Raw genomic sequence first — 13,142 nt, forward strand, 5'->3', positions numbered from 1 at the left:
TACTAGCGTAACTATACTTTTGTTATGCTTGTGATAAAGAAGAGGTCTATAATACATTGAAAGGACATTAAACTAAGATAATATGATGATTATCATCACTTTTACAAATGTATTAAAGAAGAACATAATGACCTTTGTGGTTGCTTGTGAGTTCGCCACTATCTTACCGATGATTCGCAAGGCATTCTGGGAGGTATAACATAACACTAGATTTGGAGTGTGCCTCTGAAACAACTCAGTTTGGAGGGCCATATATCCCTAACACTTCTCCCTACCCCTCTATCCCAACAAGAATCGGGACACTCTACCCCTACGTGTGAATGTGCAAAATGGAGGGGTAGGGCAAAATTGTAGGGGCAAGGGGTGTGTTGGGATTGGGCCTTACCATCTACGATCTAGCTACAGCTACATTAAAGTCAGTGTGTCTAGCTACAGCTACATTAGATTAGATTAGATTCACTTTATTGTCATTACATAGTACAAGACAATGCAACGAAATTATTGTGCATCTAACCAGAAGTGCAACAAATAGCAATTATATTGCAGTGATAAGCAGCAGTATTTACAGCAATCTATACAGTAACGTGCAAATGGTAGTGTGATGTATATGTGCAGTGGTATATATACTTTGAGATTATATAGGCTACAATGTGCAATTGTACAGGCTATGATACATATATGATAAATATGTTGTATAGTTAAGTATACAAAAATACAAACATACAGGAAATTTCTGGTCTTTGCTACTTTAATCCCATAAAATAAGAGAACCGTAGTGCTTTTTAGATATTAGGAGCCCAAATCCGATGGCCAGTTAGGCAAACTATTATATAGTGTCGTTGCCGATCAATGATCGACGTCGTTATATAGAGAAATCTTATGAAATAGGGGTTGATTCATCAGAGCAGTCATACGTCATCTCCCTGTCATCAGGGATTTGTAGTTCTTCATTTGATTTGCCGTGGGCTTTCCCCAGATGAGAGTGTTACATTAGTTTTCTTAAGACAGGATAATGAATAAATCTGTTTAATGGGCATTTGCCAAAGTAGCCTACTGTTAATCAGTATTTAGCCTGTATGGTGTATATGAATATGTTATAACTAGCTAGCTATGATTTATCATGAAAATAATGAACAGCAAGCTAGATCCAAAACTAGGGCCGGTGGAGGAGGGCAAGTGTCACATTGGACAGACTACCAAAACAGAAAAAAATCTTAACGACAGCAAAAGTGATGGATGTCAGAAATACATTACCTGGAGATTCAATAAGGTACTTTTATATGACAGGATATGGGTTAGGGTTATATGACACCTGTAGCGAGATAGATAGATAGAACCAAAAATAAAAAGTCACTGAGAGGGTCTGGGCTGGTAATTGTATGACGCGCCAAACAATCCACTGAGATGAAAAGTACGTTTTAGAGCATTTATTGAATAGAACAATCAAACTTGGCGACGTACAAAAATAATCCATAAAAAATAATCTATAAGCGATCAAAACCAGAAAAATAACAAACAATGCGTATAGAATATGCGTATAATGCGGTCAACAAAAATACATCAATCCCCTCTCTCTCCACTACCGTCATGCAAGGTGCGCAGGTGCTTAAATTACCTTGCAATATCACCCCCCATAACCGACTTCTCAATACGGTGATCAAGGCAATAAACAAACAATCATAGTAAACTCACAATAAACCCATTAGCCTGTTATAGCTACTAAATACCCCCTAAATCATATTCATGCCTCCTACAACACCTCAGGCCTTTGGGTCGGGTGGTTCATCCACATGGATGGAGGCAGACTGAAAGGACACACATTCATTGCCTATTTCATAAATGTTCTCCATATAACGACGTCGATCACTGATCGCCAACGACACTATATAATTGTTTGCCTGACTGGCCATCGGATTTGAGATCCTAATATCTAAAAAGCGATACAGTTTTCTTATTTTATCGGATTAAAGTAACAAAGACCACAAATTTCCATTGACCGCCAGTCAAACTTCTACACTTCTATCACCCAACAGGGGACGTGATCGTTCTGATGACAGGGAGATGACGTATGACTGCTCTGGAGACAGACTGAAAGGACACATTGCCTATTTCATTACTTTTCTCCATATAACGACGTCGATCATTGATCGGAAACCACACTATATAATAGTTTGCCTAACTGGCCATCGGATTTGGGCATCTAATATCTAAAAAGCAATACGGTTTTCTTATTTTATCGGATTAAAGTAACAAAGACCAGAAATTCCCATTGACCACCAGTCAAACTTCTACACTTCTATCACCCAAAAAGGGGCGTGATCGTTCTGATGACAGGGAGATGACGCGCAATTGCTCTTTACTTAGTCATCAAGATAACTTGGTCTTCACATTAAAACGGAGTGAGTAGCAGCTAGTTGCAGCCTTGAGTGTAGTAGTGTAATAAAAACGAACCTGTTCTATGTAGCTTTATCTCCGGTTGAAAACGGATGCTTAGCACTGTCCGTAGACGGAGGTTCTCCTCCTGGCAACGGGAGACTTCTCCTTGGTACTCTGACATCGTTCTTTCCATCGCCCCGAATATCTCAAAAGCTGCCGCTGTTAATCGCTCGGAGATAAACACTTTCAACTGCTGTATCTCTGCCATTCTGATATCATTAACGTCTAAAAGCGATCTGGTGGCCAACACATTTGAACTTCCTTTTTCCGCGTCTTCTTCTTCGTTTTTTGTTTTTTTTACTTGCGGTTGGCAACTAACTTAAGACGCATTACCGCCACCTACCGGACTATGTGAAACGTCAGATTGACAGGGGAAAGAATTATAAAAATGAAAATAATAAGCAAAATTGGGGAGGGGCGGTGTTACATTTTATCTATTAATCCAGTTTCTTTCAAATACTTTATTCTCTGGTTGTATAATTCAAATGTGTTTCCAAGTAAACTCCCTACTGTAAAACTTTCTGAATTGCTGATTTCAGTAGCTTTCTCTGTTGCTCACATTTCTCACATTTCAGCAACACATGTTGAGCAGATTCCTGGTTATTACAGTGGCACAAATGCCAGTTGGGTGTTTTCCTTTTCTATGAAGTGTGTCATTCAATCCAGTGTGACCTATCCTGAGACAGGAAATGACTGTCTCTTTTTTCCGGTTCCTGCCCATCCTACTTCCTATTCCAACTTTCTTCTGAATGCTATTCAAATGTCTTCCTGTTTCATTTCTGTTCCAGTCTTCTTGCCATAATTCCTGCATGTGTGTTTTAATGATTGATTTTACCTCAGCTTTGCACAGTGTAATATCCATTTCTATTGATTCTGATTTAAGTGACTGCTTAGCTAATATATCTGCATCTTCATTTCCTTCTACCCCTACATGAGCAGGAACCCAAACAGAGCCAACATATCTGTGCTATATATTCCATACATTAACTGATGAATCCTGAAAATAATATCCTGTCTGCAAGATTTCAAAGATCTAATGCTAGACAATGCTGCCCGGCTGTCTGAAGCAATTAATGCATTATTTACCCTGTTCTCTACCAACCGTTCCAATGCTGTCAAAATTGCTAGCAGCTCCACTGTGTGTAGACTGATAAATGATCGGTGGTTCTTTTTTAAATTCCTGTCTTATACTGAGGGAGATATACTGCAGCTCCTGTTCGGCCTGTCTCTGGGTCTTTTCACCCATCTGTAAAAATTAGAGCCTTAGTGGCTAGAAAAACGATTATATTTTCAGAACAAGCTGGCCACAACACACCTTCTAAGTCTATAGACACTGCATGCACTATACCTACTTAGTACCCTTATACTGAACCCACTTTCATTATGAAGTAGGAAAACATTATTTAAATAATGTTTTGTATGTTGCTTGCTGGTATTGAGTGAGTAAATTGTTGGTAAGTGGCTGTATTACTGAATTATGAGGCTGTTAATCATTCTTATTGTCCAGAATCCGAATCAAATCTTTTTATTAAATAATATATGCACATAACAGGGAAATAGTCCGGGAGCCATGGGGATGAACCTTGTTTTCGCCTGCTGCTTCTTGTTGCTTGGGGAAATATCCTTTAATTTTGTTTGTACTATTTATTTTTCTTTAATAAAGGCTTTGGCTCCCTAGTGAGTCCTTTTCTTGCACCCAAAGCAGAAGAGCTTTGAGAGCGCTGAGGACATGCGCTCCAGGAAGGCCTTCTTCTTCGGCTTCTCCTTGGTGCAGATGGTCTCAACAGCCACTGAAGAGACAACAGCCAACATCATATAACATCATATAACATCATATAACATAAAATAACATCATATAACATAAAATAACATCATATAACATCATATTACATCATATAACATAAAATAACATCATATAACATCATATAACATCATATAAATGTCTCCATCCTATAATGCTAATATTGTGTGTAATATGGAGAACGTGGTGGGAAAAGAAGTCTGAATAGACAAGATATTTTGTGCAGATATTGTAAATGGTCTCTTACCAGTAGGGCAGGAGGGGACCACCATGTTCTTGCAGGGTTTCTGTGAAGAAAGAAAAAACATCGAAAAGTAATGTAGGCTTATCCTACAGTGGGCTACTGGACATACAGTATACATACTGTATGCACCTTTATTCTGCTTTTACATTACATTTTCAACATTTTCTCTCCAAGTTTGAGTTACATTGTGGACTCAAAATAACAAATCACAGAAAAGGAACGTCCTTTACCTTATTTCCCTCTTTTCCCTTCATTTTCTTCTTTCCTTTCTTCTTCTTCTCTTCTTTCACAGCCTTCACTTTGTCCTTGGATGAGAATTCAATTCAAGTTAGAGAGAGACTGATATGAGGCAGTGCATTACAATTACACTCTGTGCCACTATGAAGCCATTGATACATTTCCACAATTATATAATTTAAATGTAACAATTTTATATTCTATTCTATAACTTATTTGTCTTTTTACTGATATATATATATATATATATATATATATATATATATATACTGTATATATGTTACGGTACATGTGGGAACACGGTACATGTGGGAAAACTAGGGTTAGGTGCTACGTCGACTTGGTACATGCTGGCATATCTAACCCCAACCCTAATCCTAACCGTAGCTCCCTAGCACCTAACCCTAGTTTTCCCACATGTACCGTGTTCCCACATGTACCGTAACATATATATATATATATATATATATAAATGTTGTAACATTATATACTACAATATATATATATATATAAAATACAATATATATATATATATAAAAGACAAATAAGATATACTGTATATGTCTTACATTCTATAATCTGTATCTATCTGTCTATTGTCTCCCTACCTGTGAGCAGGTGAGGACCCTGGAGAGGGATGGGTCTGCGGGGCTGGTGGAACACTGGTGGAACAACGTGGTGAAGTCCATACACTGAGAGTCCATTGCCCAGGAGGAGGACGGTGAGCATCTGCATGCCTTCTCCGAGCCAGTGAAGTTGTCAGTCGGCATCTCAATAGGCATCTTGGAGATTTGCTCACCAATCTCCAAGACATCATCATCATCATTGATGTCACCATCCTCATCGACATGTTGTTCCATGGTGATGTGTGCATGGATGGTGGCCTGGAAGGCTGTGTCAGAGCCGATGACACTGTGAGCCTCCTCCTCCTCACCATCTTGGTCCTTCTCTTTGTATTCTCCACCAGTCAGTGTAGCAGTGCTCATCACAGACAGGGTGTCCTCCTGCTGTGAGGCTTCTGCCTCAGATTCTGTCTCATCCAGATAGGTAGAGGAGGAAGGTACTGGGGATGAGGAGCTGGACACCACCTCCTGCTTGGTTGGAAGTTCCTTACGCCCAGTGACGGAACTCCCTGCAAGTGCCGCCTCACCATTGACCTCAGATGAGAGACTAACATCCTCCTTGGCCCCAGAATCCAATCCTAACAAAGACAATGTTGAAATTATCAACATTTGGCCTACAATGTGAATTCAGACCTGATGTCCTTTGAAATGCACATTCAAAAAAGGAATGCCATGACCTATGCAGTACCTAGGTAACACTTGGAATAAGGACTGTTCCTTTGTTCATTTGGCCTACAATGGGAATTTACTTTGTGACTTTAAGCACCATATTTGGGGACATTGAGACCTAATGTCCATTGAAATGGACATTCAACAGTTTGAGTTGTTCCTTATCGCACCTACGTAATAGCAGAACCAGCTCAACTCTATTATGATGCAATTCCAGTAATGTAATGAGTAATGTACGACAGCATGATAAATACAATTAAAGTAATGACAGTGCTGTCACACAGGTAGGGGCCACTTTAAATTTCATTTCACGCTCTATAGTAAAGAAATACAATATGAAATATGGGTCATTATTCAGGTCTGAGAGGGGTTAATATAAAGTTTTTGCTATTCCACTTTGTATTATGTAAAAGAGCTTATGAATGTACCTTTGTTGACAATAGCTCTAGCCTTGTCATCATTATCGCAGTTCCTCCGGAGGATGTCTCCCACCTTGGTGGTCATAACCTCGCACATGGCCTCTAGCGCCGCCCTCTGGTCCTGGTTGATAGAGGATGAGGATGAGGACTGCATGCCTGCATTGTCCTTACCCACGAGGCACCATTTTGGGTATGGAGTCACTCCAGGTGACCAGGTAGAGTCACTGTCACATGACTCGTTGCTTGAGGATGTGGATGCCCAATCCTGCCTCCACATCCAATTGAAATGGTCATTGAGCCTGACCTCCTCATTTGGCGGGGTGTGGGGCACTTCCAAAAACCTTTCGATGAGGTTCTTGATGGCCCGCCGTATAAAATAATACAGCAGGTCAGTGCAGACCTGCTGGCAGTCTGTCGGCAGTCTCCGATTCGATGTCTTCTTCAGGACGGGCTCAGACCTGCTCTGTCTGACCTGGGACACCTTGCCCATTCTGGTGTCCAGGAGTAGCTGATATACCTTGCAGATCAGCCGCTTTGAAAAGAAGTGTATTCGCCCTCCGAAAATCCTGTTGTTTAGCTTCCAGGTGGCTAAGCTCTTCCCCAGGGACGTAGAAGAAACATTGAAGGACCAACTGTCTTCACTCTCATCACCTGAGAATTCACAACTTGTATCTGAGTACGCCATCCTTACAATAGCATCGAACATATGGTGACCAGAGAGGTCAAGCTGTTGCCTAATTGCAGCACTCTGGCTGCTCCTAGCGCTGCCAAGCCCAGGCCTGGTTGACGAGGGAGAGATGGGAGGCTGAGTCTCCTCCTCCTGTTCCTCGTTGGTATGGCTGCTAGGCTGCCCCACCTCCTGTTGCCTCTTCCCCAGTTGGGCAAAGACAGGGAGGGAGTCCTCACTGAGAGCCTTCATAACCAGCTCAGTCTGGCTCCTGCTGGAGCTATGAGACTGAGTCCTCATGTGCTCCAGCTCTACAGTCACATTACCCAACAGGGTCTCGCTGAGGCATTCCACCAGCAAGGGGAAGCTCTTTCCTCTGTGGTGGAACACCTCATTTGGATCTCCGACCAACTTCTGGGCTGTATCGAAGTTCTCCAGGGTGACATGGACTATGTTGCATGCGATATTTATTTTCTTGGCCAATGATTCTTCAGAGTCACCGGTCCTGTCCTGGGAGCCTCCCGCTGTCTGGTCTGTGTCTGGTAGCAGACCACTGACCTCTCTGACCAACTCTAGCCTCTCGTTCACAGACAGGACACTGCTGGCCTTGAAGAGAGCATGCTCAGTGAGGGCCTCTGAGATTGCCTCTACAAGTGTGATCATGGGTGGCGACGCAAAGAGGTGGGACCGCCCCTCTGAGGCTTCCGTAGACCCAGATGTAGCTGAACTACTGTCCTTCTTGCACACCATCTCCTCTACCTCGCGACAGGGGTAATCTGCCACCTCAGATGTGTTGGACCCAGGACACGATGATGGTGTTTGGGGCGCATTCTCACTGTCACTGTCCAACATGCGCTGGATCTTCTCCTTTGCATCCTCACATGCGTTCCAGAACAGCTCAGAGGAGATGCGGGAGACCCTTTCTTCTGAGAGACAAGACGTCCCCCTTCCCCTCATCACGACCTCCAAGACGGAGGAGCAGAGCTTATCCACATCTTGGATGGCTGGGGAGAATGGTTCTGTCTCGCTACTCTCGAGAAACAACTTGATTTTTTGCAAAATCAACGCCACAGTCTTGTTTGCCATGTTACAATAGTCCTCTTCTGTTGGATTCTCAGAAGGGTGCTTAGGGGGCTGCCCACCCAGGAGCCTGCATCTGGGCTCCGAGCTCCGTCTCAGAAGCGGGTGGAACGTCCCCGAAATGTTCCGTAGAACCTGTGGAACCCGGGTCTTACCTGACCCTATGGAGGAATGTTCTGACTCTGAGCTGCTGTTCCCAAGCCTAGGAGTGGTGGAGCGCACTATTTCCCTCAGAGTCCTTATGGCTGAATTTCCTGAAGAGACAGCAGACAGCGGTTTGCCATCTTGGTCATCATTTGGGGCATCTATGTATGCCATGTAGAGGGTCATGGCTGGGAGAATAACCTCATTGGAGGCAATGACTGTCCACTCGATCACCTCCTCTGCCCTCGATTGCAGTTCGTTAATGCTCACATTCTTAGAGAGAGAGTCAGGTATAAGTGACATTTCTAATTGGTTTTGATATATAAATATTTAAAAGACAAGTTAGGCAAGAATGAGTTACAGTATTTTGATGAGAAGAATCATAGTACTAATAAGTGTTTGTGTAAAAAAAAAAATGTACCCTCTTTTTCAGGAGCTGCTTGATAAGTTTCTGGTCACTGATGAATAAAACAGATTCATCAAATATTTCACTGGTAAACATATTGACAACTAAAACTAGTGTGTACAAGGATATTAAGTTTTTGTTATATTGCACTTAACCTCCCTCTTGTGTTCACGGTCAAATCTGACCGAATGACTTTGTTTGTAATCATAAATATTGTGTTTTTCATCCCATTGCCTCAAGACCTTATGTTATCCTCCACCCTAGGCCCCTGAGCATATACACTTGATTGCATTGAATTGCATTGCATTTTGGGGATAGGATAATTTTGACCGAAAGTAGCAAAGTTGGAAAATGAAAGATGAAAGTAGGCTACACAATGAAACACTGGCTTGCCTGTATCAAATCAATACATCCCATGCATCAATGGAACGGGAAGAATCCCAGCTACAACACTAACTAAATAATTTCCATCTCCATGGCAGGCATTTTTATAATATACAGTAATGTACAGTAAACACTAACTTTGAACTTGCTGCAAAATTATAATATGAAATTAACCCCTGGTCCCATTCTGCCACCCCTTGATTCTACTTGCTTTGACTGTTCAAATGAGATGTCAACCATCAAAATTGGATAAGGGGTTCCAGAGATATCACTGTGCAAAACACACCGGTCAATTTTGACCGAAAGTAGCAAAGTTGGAAAATGAAACAAACAGAAGAGGAAGGTTAAGGAAGTTCACAGTAGGACTTACATATGAGACATCAAGAGCTCTTCCACTGTAAACACTTCCCCTCCGATAAGGGACTGGGGCGTGGCCTCCAGAGAGGTGGCGTCACTCCCCACCTCTGTGGTAAGGGGGTTAACTGGAGATAGAGTGGAATATCCACTCTTCCCACTCTCTGGGGTCAGTCGGTGGACTGAATAGTGCGGAAACAGAACACAATCAGATATCACACCACCTTGTAACCACCGCAACAATGCTACAGTATGGCCTCATCAGACATCATATCAGGAATATCATAAGAGGTAATCACAAACACCTACCTGTAGTCTCCTGTGGGGTGACTGGCACTGAAATGGTGAAAGAATCCTGATTGGCTTTGATTCCTGGGAGAACTCCTACAGGAAGAAGAAAGTCAAGTTGTGATTGATCGATCCTAACCCTAAATAATTTTTCAGAATTACGGTACCAGTCAAAAGATTGGACACACTCTCCCACTCAACTGAATGGGAAAGTGTGTCCAAACTTTTGACTGGTACTGTATATCAGTGTGAACATAACACATAAAGGTATCTTGGTCAACACTTACGGTAACTATGTTGGAGCAACGGAGGGCTAGGTGCCTTACTCAAGGGCATACTAGTAGTGGTGTGGAATAGAACTGAACCTTTCAATAAAGGTGTTATTGAAGGTAGGGGGGACGGGGGGACGTGGTTGCTAACTATTCTTTCAAGCTTTGGAAGTTGCAGCTTGTCCAGCTCTGAGCTGGCTCCAGCTGTCTGTCGCCATCTTGCAGCTTTGATGGCTTCTTCAGCAGCCTTGGCCTCTTTTGAGGCTCTGGCTGCCCTGGCAACCTTGGCCTTGCGTCTGGCCTTGGGGCTGGGTTTGGGCCCACTTGGAGGCCTCAGCACCAGGTCCTGAGACAACAACAGTAGAGTAAAAACCATATCACCATAGAAGCAGACTAATCTATGACTGCTGATGACACTAAATCTAATATGAAGCCCAACACTCCTTTTTTTTTTTTTTAAGTTCTTTTTTCTGAGTGGGGCAGTCCCACTCATATTTTTCATTTTTATTGACAGTAACAGTGAAGATTTAGACAGGAAGGATGGGTGAGAGAGAGAGGAGGGATGACACGCAGGATATGTCCCCGGCCAGAATCGAACAGGGGACCCTGCGGTTACATGGTCAGCGCTTAACCCGCTACGCCACCTAAGCCCCCCCAGCCCAACACTCCAGCAGCTTACGGTAGGTAGCCTACTGCAAGGAATGTAATAAAACCGAGAACAGAGTTTTAAAATCATGAGTGAGTCATGATTTCTGGGCCCGTTAGAATGGATCTGTTCCCAGAGGAAGGGAACAAAAATGTCAATTTTGAAGCCAACCAAATAATTGACTCGCTCTAAGAGAAATCCTACCTTCAGGGGTTTATCCTCTGTGCGGTGGAGGGGTCTCTCATTGACCACCAGAGCTGGAAGCCACCCTCCGTGGTTCAGGGGCCCTGGCTCCTGGATAGCACGGAAGGTCGCAGGCTGATGTAGAATAAAAGGATAGGATAGAAATAAAAAAAGGATATAATGGCAATTCTGAGCTACTGAATTATACCCAATGATATTACATTTTGATCCCTAATATTCATATAACTGCACAATATGTATATAATCTCGTTTGGTTGGATATGGCTCAAATAAAGCTTTGTATTATACATACAAAGCTTTATTTGTACCATATCAAACCAAATGAAATATGGGATAGACTACGTCCAAGGAAAATAATTTAATAAAGTCATGTTTGGAAACTTACTTTGAGCTTGGGTCTTCTTAGTTTTTTAGCGTTTATATTGTCATCCATTCTTATTTCAGGATGTTCAAGAGCTGTGAGAACATTTAAAATCAATAAATACATTTTAAACATTGAATAATAATAATAATAATAATAATAATAATAATAATACATTATACTTATATAGCGCTTTTCTAGACACTCAAAGACGCTTTACAAGCTGAAAAGATCGAGTAGTAATATATAACACCCAATGAGGTCGGGGACCACAACTGAAGATGTGTCGTACTGGTGGCACCGGGTGATCATTGCCAAATTCCACTCCACCCAAGAGGACATCTCCAACTCCACTCAATTGTTGTGCTGAATATTTAGGGATTTTAACAACCAGTCCTATTAAGAATCGACCGTGTCCTTCACCAACAAATCACGAACTGATCTCTGCAGTTCTACGATATAATAGGCGTTGTATGATGTCACACGTATTGGAGGCGCACTTTGACGTCACAATTACTGGGGGCGCACCACGCCCCTCTCCTTCCACACCGCGGCGCTACCTGCTGTGCTGACAGAAGTTCAACTGAACCTGAACAAACTCATAAATCGATCATAAAAGTATCCTTAAAAAAGATGTGGATATTACCTCCCAAATTGTGGAATGCACTGCCAGTTTACATTAGGGATGCAACCACAACAAATATGTTCAAGTCAAGACTAAAAACCCATATTTTTAATATTGCCTTTAAATGAAAACATTATTAAATTATGATTATATAATGATTGGAGCAATTTGAGCTGCAACGTTTGCAGGAAAAGCGCTATACAAATAACAAGTTACTATTATTATTATTATTATTATTATTATTATTTGGACTTTTTGCATGGCTATTGGCCTACTGCTGCACTCTAGTGGTCGGTTGTACGCACTGCAAGACAATGATGGCTTTATTTATTGTAGCAACTTCCTGTATAGCCTGAGCGATGATAACACACTTCACCAAGTGTTGTAATAATATCAATGTTGTGTTTATCCGACCTGTCCACTCAGTCGCTGTTGACATGTAGCCAATTTCCTCAAATGATCATATGCGTTCATAGCACGTTTGACTATTCAGATGTCCCGGCAGGCACATGATCTGGCTACATGTTATTTTCACTTTCAGTATCAGAGTCCTTGTCTTGTCTGAACTCTGCCGTTCCCGAAGCGACTCCGTAAGTACAGTAACAATTATTAGCAAGTAAAACAAAAATCGATTATTTACAGACCAATCAAAGGCTACGTGATCGAAGCGTGTGTTGCTTACATTCATATAGTGTGGTGTGGCATTGTTCATTCATTGATTTGATTCGCAGCTGAAATTGAAAGTAAAACGATGTACACAGTATGTGCTATGTCACCTCGTGCCCCCTTTCACCTAAACGTTTTGAATGTATGCATGCAGGTGCAACTCAAAAAATTAGAATATCGTGCAAAAGTCCATTCATTTCAGTAATTCAACTTTAAGGGTTAAACTTAAATATTAAATAGACTCATTGCATTGTACATATGCATGATTATACTTTTCAGAGGGCTGACATTTCTGTATTTAAAATCCTTTTCTTATTGATTTCATGTAATATTAAACATTTCTGAGATATTTTATTTGGGGTTTTCATAAGCTGTAAGCCATAATCATCAAATGTATAACAAATAAAGGCTTTAAATATCTCGCTTTGCATGTAATGAGTCTATATAATATCTAAGTTTAACCCTTTAAGTTGAATTACTGAAATGAATGGACTTTTGCACAATATTCAATTTTTTTGAGTTGCACCTGTATGTTCGACAGAGGCACGCATTCATGTTTATTATGTCCTGCTGCGCTATTGTAACATACTGTTGCACGCAGTTATTCACTTGTGTTACA

Source organism: Nansenia antarctica, assembly GCF_963989245.1.
Source record: "Nansenia antarctica genome assembly, chromosome: 5".
In the NCBI taxonomy this organism is placed as follows: Eukaryota; Metazoa; Chordata; class Actinopteri; order Argentiniformes; family Microstomatidae; genus Nansenia; species Nansenia antarctica.